Below are 22,879 nucleotides of genomic sequence, written 5' to 3'. Positions count from 1 at the left end.
GCATTAAATCGACCATCTTGCGTCGCAACTTCTTAGTCTTACGGTCAACGATTGCCTCAGGTTCTTCAATTAACCTCTTGTTTTCATCCAACCTTAATTCAGAAATGGGAATTATGTCGGGCACATCTCCCGTGAACTTTCTCAAATAACACAAATGAAAGGTATTATGAATACCCTCCAGTTCTTCCGGTAATTCTAGCTTGTAAGCTTGATTCCCGATCCTCTGAACAACTTTAAATGGTCCAATAAACCTTGGACTCAATTTTCCCCTTTTACCAAATCTTATAAGTCCCTTCCACGGCGAGACTTTAAGTAAAACCGAATCTCCAACTTCGAATGATATCGGTTGTCTTTTCTTGTCAGCATAACTCTTTTGTCAATCTTGAGCTGCTAACATCCTTTCCCTAATCACGTTCAACTTTTCAGCAGTCTGATGGACTATTTCAGGTCCCATAAACTGCTTTTCCCCAGCTTCCAGCCAACATGACGGCGTTCGACACTTTTCTCCATACAAAGCGTGATAAGGTGCCATCTTGATGCTCGAGTGGAAACTGTTATTATAGGAAAATTCTACTAGAGGTAAGTGTTCATCCCAGTTACCTTGGAATTCCAGGGTACATGCTCTCAGCATATCCTCCAATGTTTGAATTGTTCGTTCGCTTTGACCATCAGTTTGCGGATGGTAAGCTGTACTCAAACACAACTTGGTACCCAATTCCTCTTGTAGACTCCTCCAAACCCTTGAGGTAAAACGGATGTCACGATCGGATACAATCGTTAACGGAACACCGTGAAGCCTCACAATTTCCTTCACGTAAGAATTCACAAGTTTATCCATAGACCATTTCTCGTTGCCTGCTATGAAATGCGCACTCTTAGTGAAGCGATCAACGACCACCCAAATCATGTCGTGACCGTTCCTTGTTCTGGGCAGTTTAGTTACAAAATCCATGGTGATGTCTTCCCATTTACCCATGGGTACAGGAAAAGGTTCTAAACTCCCATACGGTTTCTGATGTTGTGCCTTAACCCTAGCACATGTTACACACTCGGCCACATACTTAGCAACATCGAGCTTCATCGTCGGCCACCAGTAATAGGGTTTTAGATCCCTATACATTTTTGTACTGTCGGGATGAATCGAGTACATGGTCTTGTGAGCTTCTTCCATCAGAAGATCTCTTACTCCTCCCGTCTTAGGTACCCAAATCCTATCTTTGAATACCTTCAGTCCTTGACCGTTTGTATCAACACCAACGTTTTGCCCAAACGTTCTTCCATTCGGTCATTTTTCTCTAAAGCTTCCTCTTGAGCTTTCTTTATACTTTCCACAATTGTCGAGACAACTTCAATTCTCAACGCTCTTGGCCTTTTCTTTTCAAGGTTTACCTTCCGACTGAGAGCATTAGCAACAACATTTGCTTTACCAGGGTGGTAAACTATCTCACAGTCGTAGTCCTTGAGTAACTCTAGCCAGCGCCGTTGCCTCATGTTCAATTCCTTCTGATTAAAGAGATATTGAAGACTCTTATGATCAGTGAAAAGTTTGCATTTAGTACCATAAAGATAGTGCCTCCATATTTTTAAGGCGAATACTACCGCTGCCAACTCCAGATCATGAGTGGGGTAGTTCTTTTCATGCTCTTTCAATTGCCTCGATGCATACGCTACCACCTTATCCCTTTGGGTCAGAATACAACCTAACCCAACTCCAGAGGCATCACTATAAACTGCGAAGTCATCAACTCCTTCAGGTAACGAAAGAATTGGTGCTTCACACAATTTCTTCTTTAACTTTTCAAAGGCTTCCTTATGCTTCTCATTCCAAGTATAAGTAGCTCCTTTGTGGGTCAAAGTTGTTAATGGAGTCGCAATCGAAGAAAAGCCTTGGATAAATCGGCGATAATATACAGCTAATCCTAAAAAGCTTCGAATCTCCGTAGGACTTTTTGGTTGTTCCCACTTCATCACAGCTTCAATCTTTGCTGGGTCAACCATTATTCCTTCTTGGTTAACCATATGACCTAAAAATTGGACTTCTTGAATCCAAAATTCACATTTGGAAAACTTTGCATACAACTTCTCCATTTTCAGAACTTCTAGCACTTCATGCAGATGCTTGTCATGCTCCTGCTTGCTTTTTGAATATATCAAGATATCACCTATGAATACTATCACGGATTTATCAAGGTATGGTTTACAAACCCTGTTCATCAAATCCATTAAAGCTGCTGGAGCACTGGTTAGTCCGAACGACATATCCAAAAATTCATAGTGTCCATATCTTGTTCTGAACGCAGTCTTTTCGATATTCTGCTCTCTCACCTTTAGTTGATGATATCCTAACCTAAGATCGATCTTCGAGAAATAGCTCGAACCTTGCAACTGATCGAACAGGTCATCGATCCTCGGCAATGGGTACTTGTTCTTTACTGTTGCTTTATTCAGCTCTCTGTAATCGATGCACATTCTCATGCTCCCGTCTTTCTTCTTTACAAATAACACCGGGGCTCCCCAGGGTGATGAACTAGGTCGAATAAAACCTTTGTCCAATAACTCCTGAATTTGTGTCATAAGTTCTTTCATCGCTGTTGGTGCTAATCGATACGGTGCTTTTGCTATCGGCGTCGTTCCTGGTAACAAGTCGATACGGAATTCTACTTGTCGATCAGGGGGAAATCCGGGAAGATCTTCGGGACAGACTTCCGGATAGTCACACACCACCTGAATATTCTGCACCTCCTTCTTTTCCTTCTTAGCATCGATCACGAACGCTAGATATGATGTACATCCCTTGACCAAACACTTTCTGGCTTTCATTAGGGAAATGATTCCAGAGTTTACTCTGCGTTTGTCTCCATACACCATAAACGACTCTTTCCCTGGCGGGTTTACTTTTACTATCTTCTTCCTACATAATATTTCGGCATCATTGGCGCTAAGCCAATCCATTCCTAAAACTATGTCGAATCTATTTAACTCGATAGGCAATAATTCCTCGTGGAACTTATTCCTATTCAAGTCAATGAAGATGTTTTTCATACGATGGCTAACAGGTACAAACTTGCCACTAGCAATCTCGACTATTATAGCATTAACTAGTCTATCTACAGGCAAAGCTAGTTTTCTACCAAATTCATGCGAAATAAAGGAGTAATTGGCTCCAGAATCAAACAAAATTTGGGCAGGCAATTCGTTTACGAGAAAGGTACCTGAATCGACATCGGCTTCTTCTTTCGCAGCTTCAAGTGTCATCTGGAAGGCTCTCGCCTTCGGCTTTGGTGGAATATTGGGCTTTGCTGCATCCTTCTTCTTCGGGCAATCCCTCAAAATATGCCCTTCTTCAGGGCACCCAAAACAGACGTTCTTATTGAAGGTGCATTCATTGGCATAATGCCCGGGCTTTCCACATTTGTAACAAGTGATTTCCACGCTGCATTTACCAGCATGTTTCTTCTTACACTTGTCACACCACTTGGCTTCGGCTCCTCCTCTGAATTTCCTCGAACCAGTATTCGAGAACTTGTTCTTTTTATTGGAACCTGAAGTTCCTTCAAACTTTCTCTTTTCGCCAACTTCAACCTTGCTGGCGGCTCTCCCCTTAATCATATCTTCAACAGACTTGGCAGCCCAGATAGCTGCCTCCAAAGTAAGTGCCTGACGTACTGGCACCGCATACTCCGATGGAAGTCCCTTTGTGTACCTGTCAATTTTTCCCAGCTCATCTGGGACAATACGCAAAGCAAACTCCATTTTGTCTGTGAAGTTATTTGTATATTCATCAACGGTCATACTTCCGTTCTTCAACGTTAGAAATTGGTTTTCTAGCTCAAGCACATTTTGGGCCGAGCAGTACTTGCGCTTGAAGTGCACCAAGAACTCTGCCCAAGTCAGTTGCAGTGGCTCATTAGGGCTTAGGGTTTTCCCCAGAGTGTTCCACCAACGAGCAGCACTACCCCTGAACTGACGCACTGCAAATGTGGTTTGTAACTTGCCTTGGCAACCACATGTCATGAAAGCCAATTCCATTTCCAAGATCCAATCTATTACTCCGACATGATCTTCTTTTCCAGTGAAGGTCGATGGCTTGTAAGTCATAAAGTCCTTATACTTGCATCCATTTCTCTCCACTCTATCCTCGTGGTTATTTCTCCCAACCACAAGCGGTTCACTATGACCAACAGATCTACAGTTGTTTCCTTCTTCAGATCGATCGTCATTTAATTCACGTTGTTCAACAGGAACTGAAGGTTCATCCCTGTTGTTCAGCAACATTTGCCTCAATTCCTCCCTTTGTTCAGCCATCATGGTCTGAATCATGGCTCCTACTCCAGCCATGGTGATGGGTTCTGGTGCAACTCCTACTATAGGCACCTGTTCCACCACTTGAGGTTGAGGTTGTTGGATTCTGTTTGCATTTCCCGCTCCACTTCGAGTTCTTGCCATTATAATCTATATACCGAATAAAGCGAATTTAGGTCTTTATCCTTGATAGATATTTCAATTCCCTTATCACTCCGAAACGTTTACATGTTAGTTCTAATATCGTAATTGTACGCTTAGAATCCTACACACATAAGGTTTCCAGATCCGGTCGTCAACAGACCATAGATCCGAACAAATAATGGCATATATGGCAAACATATAGCATTTAACACATAAAAGCATTTTAGGCATCTTTCCTAAAATAAACTAGTGCTCGTGTGTAAAATATGATAGACACTCATCTCACAATCATAACTTAGCATTCTAAGTTTAAGTCTAGAAATCCTACAATTTCTTAGTTCGCTTAAACTAATGCTCTGATACCAACTGTGACATCCCCTAATTTCTCATCCAGAAAAGACCGATTTAATTTATGCTTTTAAAATAAAATCAGAGAAATCCTTTTAAAAGATCTTGCGGAATTGGTCCCCAAAACAAAACATGATAGAAGTTTATCAAAACCTTTCTTTAAGAAATATATAATTTCCTTTTATATCAAAACATCGAGATGTCATGTTCCGATACAGATCAAAAGTATAAACAAGACATTATGTGACATCCCCTAATTTCTCGGCCAGAAAAGACCGATTTAATTTATGCTATTAAAATAAAATCATAGAAATCCTTTTAAAAGATGTTGCGGAATTGGTCCCCAAAACAAAACATGATAGAAGTTTATCAAAACCTTTCTTTAAGAAATATATAATTTCCTTTTATATCAAAACCTCGGGATATCATGTTTCGATACAGATCAAAAGCATAAACAAGACATTATAAGCCTTACAACAGTTATTTACAACTACTGGCCTATAATCCAAAAATCTCTCATCATCCTCCGACTATGCTCGGGGTCCACTACCTGTAATATGAAAAGGTGAGTGGGTCAGGCTTGGGAGCCAGGTGAGCATATAGGGTTTTCAACCCACAATAATAATAAACTTATTAAGTTCATCAATCAACAATAACCCTGATTACCCATTCCCGTTATCCTCACTTTACGTCCCTAAACACCTATCACAAGGGACCTAGCCTAAGGAATATCATCGTGATGGACACTACTGCTAAGGGGACTCCTCAGCCATACATGTCCTAAAGGCAGCCATGAGGGGGATGGAGTACGCCAATGAACATTTAGTTCACCAACACCTACAAGTTGCGAACCTGGTAGTGTTCCACTGGACTGTCTAGAAAGGTCTGTGGTCGTCATCTATATTCCGCTAGACGACTACAACAACAACAACAACAACATCGAGGCCTCTCACCATTTTAACACACATCGACTATTTCTTCTACCCATGTTCTACCCAACATATTTGTAGATAAAATACATATACAGTTTAAAACTTGTATAAAACATCTATTCAACAGTCACCTCAATTAAACAATTAATATAATTACACATAGCACGTATTTTATAGAAATTACTTCATATCTAGGTGTAAGATGAAAGTGACTACACACTCACTTGATTTAATGATAATCGGGCAGCACTTCGTTTCCTAAAACGATCGTTTCTAATAAAACCGGGAGTTTTATTGAGAAACCGGGCTCTGCGAGGGTTGGGCTTCAAAACCGAAAAGATAAATTTCTCGGGATTCTCGGGCACTTCGGGACGTGTTTCGGGTGTTTGGTATGATACCGGGGCTTTGGGGGAAGTTGGAATGAAAGAAATATTTAAAGAGGGGTGTAAAATGGCAAATTTCCAAATTATCCCCGGGAGGTCTCGCACCCTTCTATTTATAGGGGCAAGGCTTCTGATCCAAGGGCTGAGAAGCTACCAGGTGTCAGCAGATCCGAAGAGAGGGCAGGTAGCTTGCACGTGCGAGGGGTGAGCTGTTGGCCTCTGATTGGACTGAGGTCTAGGTCCGAGGTTCGGAGTCGTGGCACACCATGCGAAGGTCGGACACCTCAGGAGAAGGCACGCGTCGGACACCCATTGGACCGCACTTCGGATGCGAGGGAAGGCGACACGCCTCGCCAGCTGGCCTCGGTGACTCAGCAGTTTCGGACACGTGGCGTGCATGGAGCGAAGATGACGTGGCCGAAGTCCACCCTGCGAAATTTCTCGGATTTGACATTTTTTCTCGATTTTTGTGCAAAAACTTCTAAAATCCATAACTTTCGCATACGGGCTCCGTTTTTTGACGTTCTTTATATGCACGCGTAGGTAAAATTACGCTCTACAACTTTCGTTTAGACTTCGTCGGCTAATTTTGACTTTAAATTTTATATTATTATTTTTAATAGACCGGGACAGGAAATCCGTTAAAAATTCATAACTTCTTCATCCGACGTCCGTTTTCATCTGTCTTTTTACCGTTGTACTACTATTTACGAGACCTTCGATTCTCGTTTAGGTTGTGTTGGCTAAAAATCACTCGATCTAAAATTCGAGTTTTTAGCTGTCTACTGCTAAGCTGAAACTTAGAAAAATCATAACTTCCTCATACGAAGTCTGATTTGGGCGTTCTTTTTATACATACTCTGGGTTTAACGAACACTACGACTTTCGTTTAGATCACTAAGGCTGAAAAGTAGTTTATCAAAAACTCACTTTTTACGTCATTCGGCACCGTGCCGGTTTTGTCGCGAAACTTCGACAGGTCATAACTTCTTCGTTATAACTCGGATTTCGGTATTCTTTATATATCCGTAATCCTTTTCACGACCACTACAACTTTCTTAATAGATATCGGCTTTATCTAATATTTATTTTCGACGCTCATTTTTATTCTTAATTAATTAAATCCTAGTAATTAAGCATAAAACACATAATTCACATAATATTCACATAATTCCTTTTCATTTCTTCAAAATGAGGTACAAAGGTTAACCTAGACTATCACATCAATATTAATGCCTAGCCTAGAAACATGGGCGTTACATACATTATCACGTTTTGATGGATTTTGGAAATGAATGAATGATGTTTCGATTGGTTTTAAAATGAAATTTTTACATAGTAATTTTCGGGACGTTACATCATTTCCTCCTCCACAAGCTGCAACTACCTTCCCGCTGCCATCTCCCTTTCAAGACGTTGCTACCTTTCAGGTGGAGTCTAGTTTTGATTCCAAACAACGGTGCTTTCTCAACTATCTCTTTTTGTTCAACCGAATCAATCTCTTGGAGAAAGACTAACCAAATTGGAGAGCGACGTGGATGAAATTAAACGTACTATTTCCCTGATTGAAGATGATGAAATTGTGGAAGACACTCCTCTTAACTCTCCTCATAATGATCATTCTCCACCCCAATCTAGTAACAATCCTCCTCCACCTCCTCCATCATTTTAACTTCATCCTCCATCAAATCCTCCTCCTCACACTCCCTATCCTCCTCATAACACTTCTAGTATATCTCTTCAAGTTGAAGATGCCAAAAAGGGGGAGATAAATCAAGATACAACTATCATTGTTGTTAGTCTGTTAGAACCAGAGCCCGAGCCTGAGAATACTGATAATTATTCAAATACTGATGAAGACTATGAAGGTTTTCTAGATATGGATTTCATGCCACAAACTGTTGTTTCTCTAAATGTCATTTATCCTGATGCATTGTCTGAGGGGGAGATTCCTCAAGGATCTTATAGTGACGTTGAGTCTGATAATGATCAACTCATTCCAAGAAAAAGAAAGGCTCCCTTCTTAGGGGGAGCTAATGGTTTTGAAGATGGTAGTTCCTCATCCCTTGGTAATTCCTCAGCCCTGATTGTTTCTCAGCTCCTCATCCTTCTAATAAAAGAAAAGTGATAGTTATGGAAGATTTGGCTGAGGAATGGAAACTTCCATTAGAAGAAATCAGGGAAATCATGCTGGAGCACAATGATTCAGTACGAAAGGATAAAGAAAAACTCCGCTCCATCAAGCTTACTCAAATGCATGCATCAACTGATGAGGACTAAATATTCAATGTGATTATCTTCAACAGCGCTTCAACAACATTGTTGCCTAGAGAAAAAAAGGTTTTTGAGTTGCATGATAAATTGACAGCAAGAATTTTGGAGATGTTCTTGGTCGAAGAACTAAGCCCAGTCCCATCATCAAGGTTGGGTGCACCAAACCCAAGGGTGAATCGTTGAAGATTCATTTGGTCAGAAAGAATATGGAATATGAATAGACTGGAGTTGTGTTTGCTCGTGAGTTAGTCAAATATGGCTATAGCGAGTAGATCCAGATTCAAGAGATTTGTAACACATGTTCCAGGTATTATTTAATTTATCTAATTTTTAGGGTTTTGTGCATGGACTCGGCGAGTTGGGGAACTCCAACTCGGCAAGTAGAAGTTATTATGAGGACGTGGATTTTCAATCCTACTCGACGAGTCAGAAGGCCCCGACTCGACGAGTAGGCGTTGTAAAGGAAAACCCTAATTTTTAGGGTTTGCACCCTATTTAAAGAACATAATCCACCTCTTGTGGCCTCCCTTACCACCCTATTAGCCATAGAAAACCCTAGTTGGACCTTGCACCTTCTTGAATGAAAGAAAGAGATTTTGTGAGCAATTTTGGTGTGTTTGTGAAGGATTTTAGAGCGTGAAGAAGAAGGAGCAAGGAGAGAAGCAGTAGATCCGACATCTACACTGTATTGGCCACCATCTTGAGGTATAAATTCGTTACCTTGAGCTCTAGTTGCCTAGATCCCTTATCTTGGAAGTAAATGACCATTTTTGGTGCAAAATGGAGTCACACTCGGATCTGGACTTATCACAAGGATATGGTTCTAGATATGGACCTCTCTAGGTCCCCAATGACATAAAGTTGCTCACTTTATCCAGCTTAGGCCCTTTCCATGCACAAAAACCTTGTAGGAAGCTTAGTTTCGATGCTTTAGCCTTGTGAGGCCTTGCATGCACGTAAAGTTTTCAACTTTACGTGGTAACTACTCCAGGGAAGAGTGGATCTGGAGTTTGGGACCTTAGATCCCACTAAAAAGGGCTGAACACAAAAGGGACTGAAGGAACTCGTCGAGTCCCTTAGTTGACTCGACGAGTCGGGTAGGGTTTACCCGGTTTCGAGTTTCTGAAGGAGTGCAGTGAAGGATTAGGGTTTTGGGACTGCATGAACTCTTAGTTTCTGGACATTTGATGAACTTGATGAGTCACTTAGGTGACTCGGCGAGTTGACATAGGATTCAGTGGAATGGACTCGGGAGGAACTCGACAAGTTGCTAGGATGCACTCGACGAGTTGAGGTCAATATGGACTGTTGACATTGACTTTGACCAGGGTTGACTTTGAGGTTATTTATGGGATTATGACAAGTTAATCACATGTTGATTATAGGCAGTTGAGGAGGAGCAGTGTGTGGGATATATCTAATCTAGGCTTGTCAGTTCAACATTCGAGAGGTGAGTCTCCTCACCATACCAATGAGTCTAAGGCTGCCGATCCATTTTGTGATATGTGGTACACTCGTTGTTATAGAGATATGTGGTACGATAGCTAGTTATGCTCAGTATTATGCTAGCTATGTATGTGATATTTGCAGGGAAGACCATGGGAGGAGCCCATGACACTTGGATGTAAGACCATGTGGGGGAGCCCATGGCTTTTCAAGTAAAGACCATGGGAGGAGCCCATGGAAATTGGATGTAAGACCATGTTGGGGAGCCCATGGCTTTACAGCAAAAGACCATGGGGGAGCCCATGACACTTAGGTGTAAGACCATGTGGGGGAGCCCATGGCATCCTGGAGTAAGACCTTGGGAGGAGCTCACGGCATCCTTATATGTTTGTATGCATGGATTATGTGGTATATGTAGCTTTTATAGCTAATATGATATGTGCTTATGTGGATTGTGTGTGGGGTATGCTCTGGGGAAACTCACTAAGCATTAGCTTACAGTTTGTTGATTTGTTTCAGGTACATCTGAGCCTAAGGGCAAGGGCAAGGCTTGATGGCACGGCGTGCACTCTCCGACAATTGTTTTAATGGGACACACTGATGTTTTGAATAAAATGTTAATGTTATGAATTTTGAAAACAATGGTTGATGTTACTTCACACTTTATGGGAATGTTTGGCTAATTAAAAATGAAAATTTTATTTAAAAATTTGGGTCGTTACAAGATTATTGATAAACATAAAGGTACTCATGCTCAGGAAGTAAAATTGGCACTCAACAACTAATCAGTAAATTCAAGAAGCTGAACTTAGTGCCTTCAATCTGGGAGCCTAAACATGGTATCTTTTATCTTTACAGTCATAATCAGATGTGCTTTCAACATACTGATGACCTTCATGTTGCTCCTACTGAGCATTAGTTTCATTTTCGTACTGAATGCATGGGTCTTAAAAAATTTGAACGAACTTATCATGTTTTTATCTCTCTTGAACTTAGAAAACGTTTAGAAGATCTTTAGATTGATGAATTCAAGTGGATAAAGCCAGAAATTTTGAAAGAATCAGGCAAGTTCTCTGAAGATTTTTCTTATGACAATTTTGACGATTATTTTTGACATCATCAGATAGGGGAGTTTTTAAGGTCACACCTTATGATCTGATGAGTCAAACAATATCCACACGTTGTCCACCGGCGTCTGCACCAGAACCATAGCCAATGCCAGCATAAGCGCCAACGTCTACACAGCATCAGCGACAACATGAAGTTTTGTATAATATTCTGATTCTTTTGTATATTAGTCGGTTAGATCTATTGTAACTATAGATAGCTTTATATTTATAGAATAGATATATGATCTGTAATCTTAGTGATTAGGATCAAACTATACGTAGATTAGATTACATCCCTAAAATAAAGGGATTTTCGTTTATTGTAATCGTATATAGTCATGCATTAGGGTCAAACCCTAATGTGATCTTTGTGACGGCTTTGTGCCAATCGCTTTGTGTACCGTTCTCTTTGTGAGAACACTTTTCTTAGTGAAAAACCATATTTATGACAATCATTGTTTTTCTTTTCTTTTGTTTTTGTTTGTGCTTATACTTGTTTGTATCTGATCAACCGAACCTTCACCTTGCACCAACACCTTCTTTTCCTTCAAGAAATCACGATAAAAAAACACCACAAACTTCAAGGAGGAAACAATGGATGCTAGGGTTTATCTCTAAGGGATGGAGGCTCCTAAGGAGAACAAACCTAAGAAGTTAGAGCCTTTAACTAGGGCCTACAACATGAGACTATAGGTGGCTATGTGTTGTGTGCTTCATTAAGCCACGTATCACGTCCACATGGAACACATGTGCCGTGTGCATAACTTACACACTTCGTGTAACCGATTCCATTTTTATTAATTAAAATAATTAAGCAGATAGTTGTAAGCATAACCAGGCATTACAGCTTCAATCTAAGAGCAAGATTACGTTGGACAATAAATAAATTTCTCACATATGGTAACATATCGGGGTGTGTTACCAAAGTTTATTATGTTTTCCCAATATGTTCAAAGAATACTTGTTGACAATGGCTAACAGAGTCTAAAAAAGTATGTTTCCTTACGCATAGAAGATTCCTCCTACTTAAACATCCTTTCATAAAAGAACAAAATATTTCAACCAACAACAAGAGAAAGATGTTATAAAACAACCATTATCAGGTAAAGAAATTTATGACTATCTAGTGGGGTTTGAGAATACATGGGGTAAGAAGAAAAAGTAAAAGAATGAAGCGTCAAAAAATGAAATGTCAAATAAGAAAACGAAAAAGAAGAAAAAGAAAGTATCGATAAGATAGAGAAATTGTGATATAAAAATCAATTTTTTAACTTCAATATTGGAAAAAGTTGCTTGTTTTTCATCAATTAGATGTTATGTACATAGAAAATATGTGTGTGAGAGTGTTTATGGTACATTGTTGAATTTTCCACACAAGACAATGGATGGGTTAATAACACAACAAGATCTTAAGGAATTAGGCATTGGGCTTGAATTATAAACACAACTAAAATGGAATTAGATTTAGCTTCCACGTGCATGATACACATTGAAAACTTCAAAGAAATGTCTAATTTATGGTACCTTGTCTAACATAAAAGTGTTTGATGGGTATTGCTCCAATTTCAATAATCTCATGTCCGATGATGTTTTAAATATGAATGGTTTGAAGTCTAATGATTTTCGTGTAATGATACAACAATTTCTCCATTTCTGCAATCAAGGGGTATTACACGTGAATGTGAAGGAAACCGTTATAAGTTTGTATCATTTTCTACGAGTTGTTGATGTTAGTAATGTAGGAAAGTTGTAAAGTGACATCGTATAAGTTTGTGTTTATTATAGAAGTATTTTCCTCTTTCGTTTTTCGATGTCATGATTCAGTTAATGTTGCATTTAGTAAGAGATGTGAAGTTATGTGGCCGAGATAATTTTAGGTGGATGTATCCATTTGAGAGATACATGAAAACACTTAAACCATACGTACATAATCATCACGAGACGATAATTGCATTGTAGAATGTTATGTGAATGTGGCAAATGAAGCCTTATAATTTTGTGTGAACTACTTAAACATGAAACTAATTGGCAATCCTTGTGAATGTGTTGATGAAAGAATCTGTGCATGCAAGCCTTTTTCACAAGCTACAATCAATGTTGTAGATGCTAAGTTATTTAATCAAACTCATCTTTATGTTTTACGAAACATTGTTGTTGTGGATCCAACAACAAGATTATACTCAAATGCGTCAATGTTACATTGATCACTTAATTTCTTACTAAACATCGTTTATTATGTAATTATGTAGTGTCCATGTCAGTCGAGAAGTACTGAATGTGGCTACTATATGTTAAAGTTCATGAAAAATGTAGTTGAGGAAGGAACTGAAGTTTTGATTAATAAAAATGTAAGTATAGCATCTTACTTTCACTACCATACTTTATTAAAAGTACAATGCTCTGATAAGAAAGGATTTATGTTAATTTGTTGAATATAGCATCATACTTTCGCTACTATAATTAAAATAGTAGGTTACACGCAAGAAATAACAATGTACTGTGTACTTTCATTTATTTGAAAGTACAATATTCTAATAAGAAAGGAATTGAAAGAAATATCATTTTTATGTTTATTAGTTAAATATAGCATCCTACTCTCACTACTATAATTAAAATAGTAGGTTAGATACATGAAAAATCAATGTACTTTCATTTATTTGAAAGTAAAACAATCTAATAAGAAATTAACTAAAAGAAGGACCATTTTATTTTTATTTGTTAAATATATCATCCTACTCTCACTACTATAACTGAAACAATATGTTACATCCAATAACTAACATTGTACTTTCATTTATGTGAAAGTACAATGTTATAATAAGAAATGAATTGAAAGAAGGATCATTTTATCTTTATTTTTTAAAATGATTGTTAGTATATATTACATGCTTTTGCATGCTATTCTGTTTTTACAGTGCAATAGAAATATTTTCTCAGGTTGGAGGCGACAAAGATGAATAAGCATATGCTAATATTGATGGAATTCATGAAGAATGGTCAACTTTTGTGGCAAAATTTATTTTCACGTGATATTTTGACAAACAATATTTTTTGCAAAATTGAAATGTTTGTTAGTTTTTGACATATAATGACTACAATATTTTTGTTAACCTAATTGAAATGTTTTTTAATTAGTTTTTGACATATAATGTTATTGTGTTAAATGAATTATTTTTCACCTAAAGTTATGACACACAAATGCATGTCATCTTCATTTATGACTATGGATTTAATTACACACATTTGCTTGTCATTTGATCCTTTTATGACATGCAATGTGTGTCATTAAAAACCTTTTTCTAGTAGTGATCAATAAAATATCTCCATCTCTCCTTTTTCTCTTTTGTTTGCCCATAGATGTAGATGATCATCATGATCGTGTGGACAACATAAATTGATTGTCTTATTTTCCGGTTTGCATTTATTATTCTGCTTGAGAAATCCTTTACTGGTTGTTGAAGTGTTTAAACCATAATAATATTTATATAGGGCCATGATGCTTTTGTTGGATTAATGTCTAAGTCCATAACTATAATTGGTAAGACTTGACCCGACCCGGCATGGTCCATTTGGGTTGCATGGCATCATGCATTTGGATAGACTATAATGAGAGAAATAACACTTAAGGTTGGTTAATATATTATAAGTTCTAATATATTAATAAGGTTATTTAATTAGTATTGATCAAGAATTAATTTGGAATTAATTAAGTGATCAAAAGGAGACTAATTAAATATATGGGTTGATTGTGTAAATCATTCATTCTTATATATGTGGGCTTGTGATCCAAGATTCCTTATGTTGGACTAAGTCCATGGGGTGACCCATGGATACTCCATGGAGGTTAAAATCCATGGAGCATAAGGAATGGGTAAAGTTATGAGTTACATGGTGTAACCCTAATAGCCACCATATAAAAGAATCCCATGGCTCAAGAAATCGTGCACTAATGTGTGAATATGAGGGCTAGACAATTTCAAGGAGTGTTCCATGTCTCTCAAGTCATTCCATGTGCATTTGGTGTTGTGTGAACCATTTGAGGTGTCACACTTGGGGCACTAGGCACTCAAGCTTCATGGAGACAAGCTACATCAAACAAAGGTATGTATTCTATCCATTTGATTACCCAAGTATCAAGTATTGTATGCTAGATATGGTAATACCTTGGAAAGTTCATAATTGCATGTATAATAGAGAAAACATAGATCCAAGGTATTTAGGGTTGCATGTACACTTAGGAGTGTTAGAATGCTCAAAACTCATCAGTGGTATCAGAGCCAAGGTTCGTTTTCTTGTTATACTTGCAAAATTAGCTGAAAAATCGAATTGTATTAGTTTAAAAGTTATGCTAATTACTTCAAAAAAATTTGATGTGAATTATCTTTGTTCATATGAGTTTATTAGATTAATAGAAAAGTTAATTGATTATGTGTTTTCAATCCATTTTAATCTAAGAGTTGATTCTAAAATGTGTTTTTGTAACTTGTCCTCAAGTTATATGAAAAGTCACATTTAAGTTTCATAAAACTTATAAAAAGTTGGCAATGGTTACAAAAATGAAGAGTCTTGTCCTCATTAAATGGTTTTATGACTCCATAACTTGTCCTCAAGTTATGGAGGTTCAAGAGTCACTTCATTAAATGATAAAATGTGTAACCTTAATTAGTTCCATAAGTTACAAAAATAAAGAAAAGTTACATTCTTTTATTAGTTTAAAGTCTTCCATAACTTGTCCTCAAGTTATGGAACTTGAAGAGTTTTTTTTTAATTAAAACTACTTTAAACACATAAGTTATGGAATTAATTAGTTTTGAATATTTTCAAAACTTGCCCTCAAGTTTTGGAATTTGTAAAGTTTTCCCCATGAATACTTTAATTCCAAGTTAGCCCTTAGAATTTTAAAAGTTAAAATTCAACCCTTATACTTTATAGTATTATAAGTTAATAATAAATATATGTATAAGAGCAAGTCAGTCTTACCGTTAGTAGGCCTCATTCACGAAGCCGGTCTATAAGGGGGTATAAGGTTACTGCCTATAAAATGGCAGTTTAATGGGTGTCCACTCTCACCCATCGCTTCCTTGACTGGTGGAGGGTCGTTAGCCGAACGGGTAGGACAAGGACTATAATTCTCCCTTCATTAAAAGTATTAATGATAAATACTAAGTAACTAAACACTTATAAATTCCCAATCTTAGTTACTTAGGAAAATGTGAATAAGGTGCTAATCCATGAAATTACACTTTGCACTTTGTTTAAACCGTTAGTGGAGCGTGTGTGGTTAACCGGCACACTAACCTGGATTTAACAAAGTAGGCAAAGGGTAACTTAATATTTATCATAGTATCGGTGGAGCTCGTGTGGTTAACCGGCACATCGATTGAGGGGTAAATATTAAGGGTACCAAGTATATTTGCATGGTTACTTCACACCTTGTTTTGTGATCCTCGGCATCCCAGTCACAAAACCTGAAGGGCACACTCGAGATTGAAACATGCCATTGAAAAGTTCAATGAATCTCAAAAGATCTAGGAGTTTCAAATCCAATTAAAAACCTAATTACATTATTTCATTTTTCATGGTGGAAATTGGTAAATCGTCATTTACCTACCTTCAACTATTTTATAACTCGGATTACGGCATCCCTCTTCCAGTTATAAATAGGTTGTTGGATCCTCGCCTTAATATTTCATATTGGGTGTTATATTAAGGACTTTAGATCAACTATCTTGAATATCTCCCAAAAGATGTCTAGTTCAGACATCTATGATCTTCCCAAATCTCTTGGAACTTTACTTCCTCCACCTCCTCCAATTATTCTCCCTAACCCACAAGTTCAAGGTCACTCAAGCCCTAATGGCAAGCAAGGTCTATGTGTGATCACATCTTAGAGATGAAGTCACATATTGACAAGCTGGGAGAGTTGGGTGTCAAAGTCTTGAGAAAGTTGGATGTTCAATCACTTTCTAAGTCACATAGTGAGTTCCTTTGGGACTACTATGAAACAGACTATGACATGAACCTTAATGATCATATCTATTTGCTTGGTGCTGCTGAATCAGCAATGATTTGGAACGATAGTAAAGCAAATTTGATTAGAAGATCAACTTCCGAAAAACTTTATGGACAGTGACAATGGTGACACTGGAAATCCAGAAAAAGCATTCTCTTCCCAATGGAAATGGATTGGCCATAGTCAACCCGGTTGACCAGATGGTAAGGCTAAGTCTGAGATAGTCCCATTACCAAAGGGTCCATATGTTTACTTTGCCAAAGGAAGGGGCGTTGATTGCAAAGCTGCCAAATTTACCTAAGGATGTTAAAGTCAATAAGTTTGACTCTACATCAGGTAGAGCCCATTATCTAACTCTGTTAAGTTCTATTCTGAGATCCTCATTACATGATGTGACTGGGTCACATGTTGATGTTTTAAGAATCAAAGAATAGAGAGAACTCTTAAAGGAAGTATATGTTGATTCTGATCGCGAAGGTGGATTTCGATCGCATCAGAATTTTGAGCAGTTGCTTAAGAAGTTATGATATATTGCTAAGGAATAGATAACAACAATTTTCCATGTGGATTGTAAGGATAAGTTTTTCCGCAGAGTTTTAAAATAAAAGAAAATTGTTTAATTTTATTTATTTGAAGTATCCTTACAATGGCATTTATGGAAAATTGTTGCTTATATGATTCCACTGACAGCAATATTGGAAAATGGATTTGATTCTTTCATTTGTGGTAGTGTCTAAATTTACCAAATCAGGAAAGTTCCTCATCGCCCAAGTTTCAATTGGACCGAAACTTGGTATCATGCAAGTTGAATAGTATGATGAATGAGAACTTTCAAGCATTGGAAAATCAAGACTAATTACTTGTTCACATGGATGTGTGAGTCAAGTAAAGGACTAAAGGGATCAAGTACACATTCTTGTGCACTGGTCATGTCCACCACAAAGCTCGTTAAGACTATTTGATTTACTAAAGTTTAGTAAATATGGTTATACTTACAAGTTTAAGTATAATTCTGAAACATTGGAAAAGTCTCAATGTATGGCAGAACGAATGGGAAGAATCAAATTAGGCAGAAAGATAAAAGTTTCTCAAATCTGAAAAGATGGGAGAGTACTTTAGTATCATGTTTGTGATCATCTTAATGATTTAGAAATCATATCACAATTAGTCCTCTAAAGGTCATCTTAGTGCATTCTTATGACTAAGAAGAGGAGTCATGAATTGTTGAAATGGTTAGATCAGGAAGATGAGTCATACTTCGTTCCAAAACAATTCTTAGAGTCATACTCCAAGATTGTAACTTGAGTGATATATCTTAAAGAAAGGTTTAAAACACTTGTCAAATGTAAGAGTAAAAGTGTCCTACTCTTATACATTTGAAATTGGTAAGTTGTGATGTTTTGGATAAAACAAAGACCAACTAAGGCCAGTTGTGTGAAGTGTTTGTCTTGATAAAGAATCTGCACTATCTCTTGAATATTTGGCAAGATAGTCTTATATGTCAAGAGGACAGTGGGAGTCTTAAAGATCCTAAAAAGAATTTCAAGAAATAATCAAGAATAAAACATGAGGTTCTTCACTAGCACACGACTTAAGGTTTATAACCTATCGTGTTGACATATTCTGTGCCCATTCCAGTTAAAGTTGGCTTTGCATAGGAGTTCTGAAAGTTCTCAATTGGTTGCATAACAACTTGGAATCAATGGCAGGCCATGTACTGCCAGGTGGCAAGAAGTTAAGATTGCATAAGTTCAGTCCATATGAGTTTGGATTTGTCATTATCCTTGTCTTGTGACTATGGTTTTGACGATTCACATGGATAAGAACACATACACCATAAAATCTAAGGGTCATAAGGTTTCTCTCCGATTCATGAAAATGATGGTGAGGAAACACTTCCACCAAGTAGATTTGAAGCAGATGGCAAAAGGTCTAAACAATTGAGACTATGATTACGGCATCCCTTTTCATAGTTCTGAAATTGTTTAGACACACATGCATGCTATCTAAGGAAAGGTGTATGATTTTGCTAAAGTTTTATCAAAGCATCTCGTATCAGAAATCTGAACTTTGGTAAGAAAGTCAATAAAGTATTGATTTCTAAAAGTCCAGCTGATTTCTGAGTACATGTCAAAGCTAGTGGGAGCATAAGTGTTATGCTAATAATAATCATGTTAGTGGGAGCATGATAATTATTGTTAGTATTGCAAGTTAGCAATGTTAATTATAGAAAACAAAAGTTTCAATTCGTGAGGATGCAGGGATTGAAAAAGTTGTTTTGCTATAATTAAGGGAGAGGATATACTTCATTTCAGTTCTAAAGGCTTAGATTGAGACCTTAATCATCTTTAGTCAAGAATATATATATGAATTTCATGTTGGATTGGTTCAACTTAAGGAAATTCTATATATTGCGTTCTCAAAATTCGATTATGATTACGGCATCCCTCTTCATAGTCAAATTTTAAAAACATGGCAAATAAAAATATTGTAGCAAAAGACTGGTCTAGAATCATGTCTTTATGTGAGACATCATGAATCGTGTACCATTTGCTTTGGGTACAGGATCGATTGCATGTGCTATAATATTTGTCATTTCTAAATTTTTCCAAATGCCCAGAGGCATTAAGAAGGGAAAAGGTCTAGAATTGGATATGACTAAAATGATTAAGCAATTGTCGAGGACAATCTGAGGTTTACCAAAGATTGGTTGCTCAGGGACAGTTGGAAGTATAGTGCTAATTTTGGAAGGACCATATTGACATATTCTGAAAAGAGGCATCTCTTATTCAGAAGTGATAGTCAAAATGAGAATATGGAGTTGTCTCCATAGGTGGAAGTTATATGTGTAAGATTAGAAAACTTAATGCAAGAAGCATGTCCAAAGCAATGTACTTTGAATATGAGACTTAGTTTCCATGGAGTTGATCTCCATTGGAATACCTTATAATGACTGTTGACAAGTCTTTGTGACTTTGTACATATTCATTACAGGAGGGTCAGTGCATATAAGTTTAAAATCTAAACAGATTTCGATAAATGATAGGAATTTGAAATTCTCACATTTTTCGATAAGGATTTGGGAGTGTGAAATTAGAATCGTTGAAATTATGTTCAATTGGTTAATTTCACAAAGTAAGGATCATAGACAAACATAGAGTGCATACTTGGTGTATGGCAAAGCTATTGTTTAAGAAAAACATAGTGTACATGCTTGGAGCATGGGACAACTAGTGTTTTTAATGCAAGTATAAAGTTGATAAAACCGAAATAATGAATAATGAGTAATCAGTATGGTGATAAATAAAAGTGTTTATTTATATTCATAGGGTTTGATACCATATTTGATTCATTTATTCTTGTGTTTCACTTTGCATGTTTTGACTTCCAGAATAACTAAGTCGCTCTTCCTGAATGATTAAGTTATTCAAACCATCCACAGTCGGTCATATGTTGGAAGTAGATATGAATCAAGACTGTCATGGGTTGGTTTGTAGAGGTCCAAGTTGGTGGACAAAGTGGTGCTACAACACTCATGAGTGCTCATAAGTTCTGAGTATTGGATTCAACCCGCGCTCATTTGAATCGCTTCATGGATTTTATCACGAGTGATCATGAGACGATAATATCTTATATTCTTCAAACCTAGAGATATGAGTTGTTACTATGAGTTGGTTGTACATTGATTGCACGAAAACGCATTCGGTAACTCGATGTTATAAAACGTGCCTTTGTGTATGATTCAACAAGTAGTAGAACAAGCCATATGAGTCGAAGTTTATCCATTCCTTTTACCTTCGGGATAAAAGCGATATCTGTGGGCCCCTCGATGATTTAAAGATGATACATGTGAGTGTTTGGCCAAGCCAGGACTGATTTGATTTGTTCAATCAGTCAGTCATCATAAATCGAAAATCGGGAAACAACAAATGGACAGAGAGAATGATTGATAATCCATGTCTCAGTCCATATGATATCTAGAATGGAGGAATATATGATCCCTTATCTAATGGACAAGTCATTGACAAAGATCAGAGTTCATCGACAAGGTCAGAGTTCGACAGAAGCTTTTGAGAGCTACGATTGCTGATCGGTTCCTGAAGTCATACGCAATAATAGTTTTAGACTTATCCAAGTGGGAGACTGTTGGATTAATGTCTAAGTCCATAACTATAATTGGTAAGACTTGACCCGACCCGGCATGGTCCATTTGGGTTGCATGGCATCATGCATTTGGATAGACTATAATGAGAGAAATAACACTTAAGGTTGGTTAATATATTATAAGTTCTAATATATTAATAAGGTTATTTAATTAGTATTGATCAAGAATTAATTTGGAATTAATTAAGTGATCAAAAGGAGACTAATTAAATATATGGGTTGATTGTGTAAATCATTCATTCTTATATATGTGGGCTTGTGATCCAAGATTCCTTATGTTGGACTAAGTCCATGGGGTGACCCATGGATACTCCATGGAGGTTAAAATCCATGGAGCATAAGGAATGGGTAAAGTTATGAGTTACATGGTGTAACCCTAATAGCCACCATATAAAAGAATCCCATAGCTCAAGAAATCGTGCACTAATGTGTGAATATGAGGGCTAGACGATTTCAAGGAGTGTTCCATGTCTCTCAAGTCATTCCATGTGCATTTGGTGTTGTGTGAACCATTTGAGGTGTCACACTTGGGGCACTAGGCACTCAAGCTTCATGGAGACAAGCTACATCAAACAAAGGTATGTATTCTATCCATTTGATTACCCAAGTATCAAGTATTGTATGCTAGATATGGTAATACCTTGGAAAGTTCATAATTGCATGTATAATAGAGAAAACATAGATCCAAGGTATTTAGGGTTGCATGTACACTTAGGAGTGTTAGAATGCTCAAAACCCATCAGTGGTATCAGAGCCAAGGTTCGTTTTCTTGTTATACTTGCAAAATTAGCTGAAAAATCGAATTGTATTAGTTTAAAAGTTATGCTAATTACTTCAAAAAAATTTGATGTGAATTATCTTTGTTCATATGAGTTTATTAGATTAATAGAAAAGTTAATTGATTATGTGTTTTCAATCCATTTTAATCTAAGAGTTGATTCTAAAATGTGTTTTTGTAACTTGTCCTCAAGTTATATGAAAAGTCACATTTAAGTTTCATAAAACTTATAAAAAGTTGGCAATGGTTACAAAAATGAAGAGTCTTGTCCTCATTAAATGGTTTTATGACTCCATAACTTGTCCTCAAGTTATGGAGGTTCAAGAGTCACTTCATTAAATGATAAAATGTGTAACCTTAATTAGTTCCATAAGTTACAAAAATAAAGAAAAGTTACATTCTTTTATTAGTTTAAAGTCTTCCATAACTTGTCCTCAAGTTATGGAACTTGAAGAGTTTTTTTTTTTAATTAAAACTACTTTAAACACATAAGTTATGGAATTAATTAGTTTTGAATATTTTCAAAACTTGCCCTCAAGTTTTGGAATTTGTAAAGTTTTCCCCATGAATACTTTAATTCCAAGTTAGCCCTTAGAATTTTAAAAGTTAAAATTCAACCCTTATACTTTATAGTATTATAAGTTAATAATAAATATATGTATAAGAGCAAGTCAGTCTTACCGTTAGTAGGCCTCATTCACGAAGCCGGTCTATAAGGGGGGTATAAGGTTACTGCCTATAAAATGGCAGTTTAATGGGTGTCCACTCTCACCCATCGCTTCCTTGACTGGTGGAGGGTCGTTAGCCGAACGGGTAGGACAAGGACTATAATTTTCCCTTCATTAAAAGTATTAATGATAAATACTAAGTAACTAAACACTTATAAATTCCCAATCTTAGTTACTTAGGAAAATGTGAATAAGGTGCTAATCCATGAAATTACACTTTGCACTTTGTTTAAACCGTTAGTGGAGCGTGTGTGGTTA

The sequence above is a fragment of the Lactuca virosa genome, chromosome 4 (assembly GCF_052849685.1).
Source record: "Lactuca virosa cultivar CGN04683 chromosome 4, Lactuca_virosa_CGN04683_v6, whole genome shotgun sequence".
Taxonomy (NCBI): Eukaryota; Viridiplantae; Streptophyta; class Magnoliopsida; order Asterales; family Asteraceae; genus Lactuca; species Lactuca virosa.
The sequence above is the reverse complement of the archived record's forward strand: the minus strand, read 5'-3'. Positions refer to the sequence as shown.